Genomic DNA, 8,428 nt, shown 5'->3' with positions numbered 1-8,428 from the left:
AAATAGGAGACCATGAGGAATCATTTCCAGAGTCATGGTGTCCCCAGACAAAGGGAAGGAGGGACATTTATTTCAGATGGGGAATGAATATTCAAAAGGGAGAGGTGAGTATCCTCTTGCACAGACTCAGATAGAAAGCATGCTTCCACACACACTGCAGGTGATGGTAACAAGGCCTACGCTCCTCCTGGAGAGAACTTAGCATTAAAAATAAGGCAAAGGTCATACATGTAGCTCTTGTGGGAAGGTCTGGTCTGGCACCAGGAGGTTGGCGATGGCATCTTCTTAACATAACAAAAGGAAAAAATTTGGAAAAAGTTAAATTCTTGTAAACCCACTCTTGAGTTCCTCAGGACAACTAGTCAGTGATAAGGGCAGGTCCCTGTCAGTTCTGACAGGGTCACTGTGAATTCAAGGGAGGACTCTGTGAGGTCAGAGGGGGTATATGTGAGGTCAGGGGAGGTATCTGTGAGGTCAGGGGCACTCCCCCTGAGTTCAGGGGTGGGTCTCTGTGAGGTAAGTGGGTGTCTCTGTGAGGTCAGGGCAGGTCTCTATGAGGTCAGATTTGGTCTCTGTGAGGTCAGAGGGGTTGCCTCTGATCACATGGGAGAGCCATGTGGCCAGGGAAGTTCTCTGTTAGGTCAGGGGAGGCCTCTGTGAGGTCAGAGGGAGTCTCTGTGAGGACAGATGTTGTCTCTGTTTGATCATGGGTGGTCTTTCATGTCAGGGGAGGTCTCTGGGTGGCCATGCAGGTCTCTGAGTTCAGGGTCATCTCTGTGAGGTCAGAGTTCTGCAGGGGAGGAAGACATTTCCTCCATCCACTCTGGGTCCTTCTGGCTGTACAATGAATTAAATTCACATGAGACAGAATAGCAGGAGAAAATTAAAGCTTTATAACATGTATACATGGGAGAGACCTCACCTTAAATACCATCTTCAGCTAAAGACAAAGGAGGATGTTGGGGGTGGAGGGAGTCAGTTATGGGAGATTGTCAGAAAAGCACAGTACACAAGAGTAAGGTTATATACAGATATAAGTCCTTGCCTTCTGCATTGATAAGAGTTTCTAGAGATAAGGTCATCCCCCTTCATCCTGGTACAGAAAGGGAGATATCTTTACAGATGGAGATTTCCTTTACAAATGTAAATATCTCTTAACAGAGGGTAAGTAAATTCTACTTTTCAGAGTTTCTCTCATGTCTGCAGTTTTTTGAAAGATTTTTAAATTTTTTTTTATTTTTCCTTTTTCTCCCCAAAGCGCCCCTCTACACAGCTGTGTATTCTTAGTTGTTGGTCCTTCCAGTTGTGGCATGTGGGATGCTGCCTCAGCATGGCTTGATGAGCGGTGCCATGTTCACACCCAGGACTCAAACTAGCAAAACCCTGGGCCACTGAAGAGGAGCGCGCAAACTCACCACTTGGCCATCGGGCCAGCCCCCATGTCTGCAGTTTTTAAAATTAACCAGCCCAAAATAATCCTCATGCTAAAGAGACGTATCTTGGGATGGCCAATTCCAGTCCCCCACAGTTCTCTGTGTCTTCATGGGAGGTCTCTGTCAGGTCAGGGAGATCTCTGAAATCAAGGGAGTTCTCTGAGTTCAAAGGAGGCTTCTGCGAGGGGATGTGAGGTCTCCGAGGTCAGCAGAGGTCTGTGTGTTGTCAGAGGAATTCTCTGTGAGGTCAGAGGAGATATCTATGATATAAGGGGAGGTTTCTGTGAGATCAGGGTAGGTCTCTGTGATGTAAGGGGATGTCTCTCTGAGGTCAGGGTTGTCTCTCTGAGGTCAGGGTTGTCTCTCTGAGGTCAGAGAGGTCTCTTGATGTCAGCTGTGGCTTCTGTGAGGTCAGGGAGTACTCTGTGGAGTCAGAGGTGGTTTCTGTGGGGTCATGGGAGTTCTCGGTGAGGTCTTGGGAGGTCTCTGTGACATCAGAGTGTGTATCTGTGAGGCCAGGGGAGGTCTCAATGAGGTCAGAGGGGCTTTCTGTGAGTTAGGGGGAGGTCTCTTTGTGGCCAGATGGTGTGTCTATGAAGTCAAGTAAAGTCTCTGTGAGGTAGGAGAGGTCTCTGTGAAGTCAAGGATGTCTCTGTGAAGTAAGGGATATCTCTGTGAGGTCAGAGGGGCTGTCTCTCAGGTCAGGGTAGGTCTGTGAGGACAGAGATGTGTCTCTGATGGTAGGCGAGGTCTCTGTGAGAGAAGGGAGGCCTATCTGATGTCTGGGGAGATTTCTGTGAGATCTGGGTGTTTCTCAGATGGCAGAGAGGTCTCTGTGAGGTCAGGAGAGACCTCTGTGATTTCAAGGAGGTCTCTGTGAGATCAGAGGTCTCTGTGAGATTAGATCTTGTCACAGTGAGGTCAGAGAGCATGTTGTGATGTCAGGGGAGGTCTCTGTGAAGTCAGACCAAGTTCTGTGTGGCAAGATCAGCTCTGTGTGAGGTCAGAGTGGGTATCTGTGAGGTCATGGGAGGTCTCTGAGATCAAGGAGATCTCTGTGAGTTCAGGCAGGCCTCTGTGAGTTCAGGGGAGGTCTATGTGACATCAGGGGAGGTCTCTATGAGATAAAAGTGGGTCTCTATAGGTCAGGGAAGGTCTCTGTGAGATCAGAGGGTGTCTTTCTGAGGTCAGGAGCGGTCCTCAAAGACAGGGAGGTATCTGTGATGTCAGGCAAGGTCTCTGTGAGACAGGGGAGGTCTATTCCAGGTCAGGGGAGGTTTCTGTGAGATCAGAGAATGTCTCAGAGGGCAGGGAGGTCTCTGTGTGTTCAGAGAATGTCTCTGTGAGGTTGGAGAGGTCTCTTTGAGGATAAAGATGGTCTCTTTGAGGTCACTGGAGGTCTCTGTGAGGTCACATGAGGTCTCTGTGAGGTCAGAGTGGTCTCTGTGACATCACTGGATGTCTCTGTGACCTCACACAGGTCTCTTTGATGTCAGGGAGGTGTCTTTGAGATCAGAGAGGTCTCTTTGTGCTCACTTGATGTCTCTGAGTTCAGTGGAGGTCTCTGATGCCACTGAGGTCTCTGAGGTCAGGGAGGTCTCTGTGAGCTCAGGGGAGGTATCTGTGCAGTCAGGGGAGGTCTTTTAGGTCAGGGAGTTCTCTTTTAGGTCAGGGGAGTTCTCTCTGAGGTCAAAGTGGTCTATCTGAGTTCGCAGGAGGTCTCTGCTAGCCCAGAGGACATCACTGTGAGGTGATGTGAGGTCTCTGTGTCATCTGAGGGAGTCTCTATGAGGTGTGGGGAGGTCTCTGTGAGGTCAAAGGGTTTCTCAGTGAGGTCACGGGAGGTCTTTGTGAGGGCACAGTTGGTCTCTGTGAGGTTAGGGAGGTCTCTTGATGTGAGATGGGGTCTCAGCAAGGTCATGGAGGTCTCTGTGAGATCAGGGGATGTCTCCGTGTGTCAGAGCGGGTCATCATCAGGGCAAGGGAGGTATGTGTATGGTCAGAGGGGCTATCTGCAAGGTCAGAGGAGGCCTCAGTGAAGTCAGAGGGCTCTCTGTGAGGTCAGGGGAGGTCTCTGTGTGGTCAGAGCAGACCTCTGTGAGATCAAGGAGGTCTCTGTGAGGTCAGGGGGGTCTCTGTTTGGTTAGAGGGGGTCACTGTGAGGTCAGGAAGGACTTTGTGATGTCAAAGGTGGTCCCTGTGATGTCAGAGGAAGTCTCTGTGGGGTCTCTTTGAGGTCAGGGTGTGTCTTTATGAAACCAGAGGATGAGTTTGTGAGGTCAGATGGCATCTCTTTGAGAACAGAGGAGGTCTCTGTGAGGCCAAATGGGGTCTCTGTGAAGTCAGGGGAGGTCCCTGTGAGGTCACAGTAGGTCTCTGAGGTCAGCTAACGTCTCTTTGATGTCAGAGGAAGTCTTTGTGATTTCAGAGGAGTTCTCTGTGTGGTCACAGGAGGTCTCTATGAGATCAGGGATGTCTCTGGGGTCAGGGAGGTCTTTGAGTTCAGGGGAGGAATCTATGATGTCAGGGGATGTTTCTGTGTCATCACCAGGGTTCTCTTTGAGGTCAGAGAAGGGGTCACTGTAGTCAGAGGTGGTCTCTGAGGTCACTTGACATCTCTATGAGATCAGATGGGGTGTCTGTGATGTTGGACATCTCTGTGAGGTCAGGGGGATGTCTCTGTGAGGTCAGAGGGGGTCTCTATGAGTTCAGCGGAGGATGTGACATCAGAGTAGGTCTCTTTGAGGTCATAGGAGGGCCCTTTGAGGACAGAAAGGGGTCTCTGTGAGGTCTTGGTAGGTCTCTGTGAGGTGAGAGGGTTTCTTTGTGAGGTCAGGGGAGATCCAGGTGAGGTCAGATGGGGTGTCTCTGAGGTCAGGCGAGGGCTCTGTGAGGTCAGGAGAGGTCTCTCTGAGTTCAGAGGGCATCTCTTAGATTAGGGGAGGTCTCTGTGAGGTACGAAGATCCCTCTCCCCACCACTGCCGAGACCATCAACCTCCCTTGGGACGCAGGGCATGGCTAGCAAGGACCCAGATGAAGCAGGCACTACCTCCCATGTCGGGCACATGACACACCCAGGGGCTCCCTCCCCCAGCAGGGCCAGTGACACCTCCCAGAAAACCTTCAGGACTCAGGGCCCTTTTCTCTGTCCTTGCCCCACTGACAGAGTCTTGGCCCAAATGAGTGGGACAGTCAGCCTCCTTTGGGTATATCAGGCAAGCCCTAGGGTGGTCTCCCTCCGCCCCTCCTCGGTGGACTCAGGGAGTGGGCCAGGAGAGGGCTTCTCTCAGCCCTTCTTGTCAGGTATCTCCCAAGGGGAGCACCCTAGGCGGAAGGAATGCGGGCTTTCCTCAGTCCAGAGTGGAGGATGGGAACCGCTGATAGGAGAGCATGCCTGTGGGTTTCCCCTTCGTTCCCTGGGTGGCATGCCTGTGCTGCCACACTCCTTTGGCAAGCCTTTCTCAGCCTTCTGACTTGACACAGCTTTCCCAACTCCTGGGGAAGAAAGGTTCATTTGTGATGAGAGGCTGTGTTTTTTCCAGCAATAAGTGAGGATGGGGATGAACCAGCTGGCACAGGGAGTCTTGCTGCCCTTCTGGGTCAGTTGGGAGCAAACAGGGCCAGAAAACCTCTTCCAAGGAGGAAAGCAGCTACCTGAGCAGAGAGGGGAAAGGGTCATGAGAAGCCCTGAAGGAAGTGGGAACCCCAGCTCCCTGGCAGCTGCACGGGGCCTCCGCCAGAGGGCGCCCCCACCCCGCCAGATCCCCCCCACCCAGTGCGGGGCTCCCAGTGAGGCCAGAGGCCGGATTCCTCCCCCCACCCCTCCCTCCCACCCGTGCATGCACAGTGGGAGGAATGGTCCTCAGGCCAGGGAGCAGGGCTCCCACAGTCGTGAGAGTCAGTCAGAACCCTAGGTCAGGTCGGGGAGGTAGAGAGGCCATGGGTGCACCTGCCCTCCTCTCCTCAGGTCCCCAAGATTCTGGATGCCCACGTGGCAGCCCACGAAGCCAACGTCCAGCCGTCCCTACAGGTTTTTCTCCCACCGCTGCCCTACAAGGCGCAGGGAAGGCCAGACAGGGTGCTGAAAGGCAGTTTCCAGGCGTCATCCGTGGCCTCCAACCTGGATCTGGGTGCAGGAGGATAGCATCCGACGGGGAAGGCGGGGCGTGACACAATCCCTGCGAAAGATCCCCGAGGGCTGCTCCTGGTGAGGATGATGCTGGCCACCACCCATCTCGACCCTGAGGCGGCTCCCTCCCCTAGACTTGGCCAGAGGTGGCCCGTTCCATAAGGCCACCACCCAGGGATCTCTGACTCTCCCAGGGAAGCCCAGGCAACTGTGGAACGCCCCCATCACCGCAGGCATCCCTCAGGCCAAGGCCAAGACTAAGTCTGGCATCCTCCCTGGGGAGCCCAGGCAGGGCACTAAGGACCCGGGTGCGGCGGGCAGCAGCTCCCAGGTCGGGCACACCAGAATTCCAGCAGCTTCTACCTCTGATAGAGCTGATGACCCTTCACCGAAAACTTTCTGGACCCAGGGCTCTTTCCTTCCTAGCAGTCCCATGGACACCGTCTTGGCTCGAGGGGCTGCGTTGGCTGGCCCTCTTTGGGAAAGTCGGCAAGTTATAGGGTTCTCCTCTCCCTCTGCCCCAGAGTGGCATGTGGGTGGGTCCTCCCAGTGCAAGCACTTACCTGGGGGGATGCCCCATCCGTTACGTAGGTGGCCAGTCTGCTGTGCCGCTCTTCTTTGCAAGGAGCTCCAGGCCTTCTGACAGACTAGGCACAGTCTTCCCTCCTCCTGGGGTAGAAATGTTCAAAGGTGAACTAGGGTCCACCTTTCCTTCTCCTGTTTCTCACCTCCCCTTCTGACCTTCGGCTCAGGTGGCTGCTGGCCTTCTCACGGGGAGGCCTTCTGACCCTGTTTTCCAACAACGACTAGGGGAGGACACCCAGGCTGTCTCTCTGCCAGCTGGCTCATTCCAGGCCTCAGTGACTGGTAGAAAAATCACAGCCCCACATCACAAATGAACCCTTTGACTCCAGGAGGAGGAAAGGCCCTGTCTATTCAGAAGTCCCAGAATGCCTTGCTCAGTAGTGTGGCAAGGCAGACAGGCCACCTAGGGAGCAAACCAGGAGCCCTCCATGCAAGCTCTTCCCTCAGCAGGACTCACCCTCAGCTCCAGGAGTCAGACAAGCCTGATGTCCTGCTGCCTGGGGCACTACCCTTGCCAGAAATCCTAGAATAAGGGCGGAGAGACACCTTCTCCTGGCTCTTTCCCTGAGTGCACAGCCACAGGGCACAGGGGGAGGCGCACTCTGGCTTGCCTGCTTTCCTTCAGCTGTGTTTCACATCCCCTTCCCCTGTTCCGCTCAGGTCACTGCTGCCTCCTTGGAAGAGATTTTCCAGCCCTGTTTGCTCACATCTGACCCAGAAGGGCAGCAAGACTCTCCCTGTGCCAGCTGGTTCATCCCCATCCTCACTTATTGCTGGAAAAAACACAGCCTCTCATCACGAATGAACCTTTCTTCCCCAGGAGTTGGAAAGGCTGTGTCAAGTCAGAAGGCTGAGAAAGGCTTGCCAAAGGAGTGTGGCAGCACAGGCATGCCACCCAGGGAACGAAGGGGAAACCCACAGGCATGCTCTCCTATCAGCGGTTCCCACCCTCCACTCTGGACTGAGGAAAGCCTGCATTGCTGCTGCCTAGGGTGCTCCCCTTGGGAGATACCTGACAATAAGGGCTGAGAGAAGCCCTCTCCTGGCCCACTCCCTGAGTCTACCGAGGAGGGGCGGAGGGAGACCACCCTAGGGCTTGCCTGATATACCCAAAGGAGGCTGACTGTCCCACTCATTTGGGCCAAGACTCTGTCAGTGGGGCAAGGACAGAGGAAAGGGCCCTGAGTCCTGAAGGTTTTCTGGGAGGTGTCATTGCCCCTGTTTTGGGAGGAAGCTCCTGTGCATGTCATGTGCCTGACATGGGAGGTAGCACCAGCTTCATCCGGGTCCTTGCCGACCATGTCCTTCCTCCTGAGGGAGGTTGATTGTCTCGGCAGTGGTGGGGAGAAGGATGTGAGTGGTGAGACAGGCCTTCCATCATTTCCTGTGTTGCCCTGGGAGGAGCTGGGTACCCCAGGTTTTGGGACCAGGGAACGGGCTGCCTCTGGCCTGGTCTTGGAAGGACTGTCTTGTGGTCCAGAGATTGTCAGTTGCCATGACCATACACTGGAATGGGACTCAGGGATCCTCACCACCCATGCCTCAGTGGATTTCATCCTGCCTCATGCCCCCCTTCCCCATGAAACCAGGTCTGGTTCAGAGGCCACAGATGTGACCTGGGGACCCAGCTTTCACCGCTCTATTGGGCCTATGCTGAGATATTATTGGCAGTGGTGAGAGGAAGGGTGGGGGGGGTGGCAGTGGCTGCTTTGGTGGGGTGTGGAGGTGGCTGTAATCCAGACACCTGGCATCTTGGGAATCTGAGGAGAGTGTCATGGACCACTCACACCATCCCCAAGTCCCTGACCTTTCCCAAAGTTCCTGCTGACTCTCACCCCTTTAGGAGCCCTCTTGCCTTTATTTAAGCCCATCACTCCAACTACACACGCCTTGTGACTGGTGCCTGTGGCCTCGCAGTGACCCTCACGATGGCTGAGTATCGGGTCAGCAGGGCTCTGATGGTGTGGGGCACACTCTTCCAGTGATCATTTGCCAGTGAAGGCAGTGGTCCCCATTTCCCTCAGCTGTGCCTCACATCCCCTTCTACTTTTCCAAGGGCCCATTTGCATTGTTTGGCAGTGGTGGTTTTCTCACCCTCTTTGCCTGCAACAGACCGCAGAGTCAGTCAAGCTGTCCCTCTGCCTGATGGTTCATTCCAGGCCTCATTTGTTCTTCTGACAGACACTGCCTCTCATCACAAATGAATCTTTTGACACCCAGAGAGGGAAAGACTTCGTCAAGTCACAAGGCCGAGAACAGCTTGCCAAAGGAGTGTGACCA

General features: G+C 54.2%; 1 long non-coding RNA gene across 2 annotated transcripts; it reads right to left on the bottom strand.

The window, feature by feature from the left end:
- Window positions 1-509: 509 nt before the first annotated feature.
- On the bottom strand, window positions 510-6,327 carry LOC139043620 (uncharacterized). 2 transcript variants are annotated; one of them, XR_011500694.1, is made up of 3 exons: window positions 6,127-6,327; window positions 5,384-5,612; window positions 510-5,088 (listed from the first exon to the last, which is right to left on the bottom strand). It is a non-coding gene; the product is annotated as an uncharacterized lncRNA (long non-coding RNA). The 2 variants fall into 2 exon arrangements; XR_011500695.1 differs by having other exon boundaries at window positions 510-5,084.
- Between the last annotated feature and the right edge of the window lie 2,101 nt (window positions 6,328-8,428).

Source organism: Equus asinus, unplaced genomic scaffold (assembly GCF_041296235.1).
Source record: "Equus asinus isolate D_3611 breed Donkey unplaced genomic scaffold, EquAss-T2T_v2 contig_307, whole genome shotgun sequence".
NCBI classification, from domain to species: domain Eukaryota; kingdom Metazoa; phylum Chordata; class Mammalia; order Perissodactyla; family Equidae; genus Equus; species Equus asinus.
Note: the sequence above shows the minus strand (reverse complement) of the source record. Positions and strands in the feature narration are given on the sequence as shown.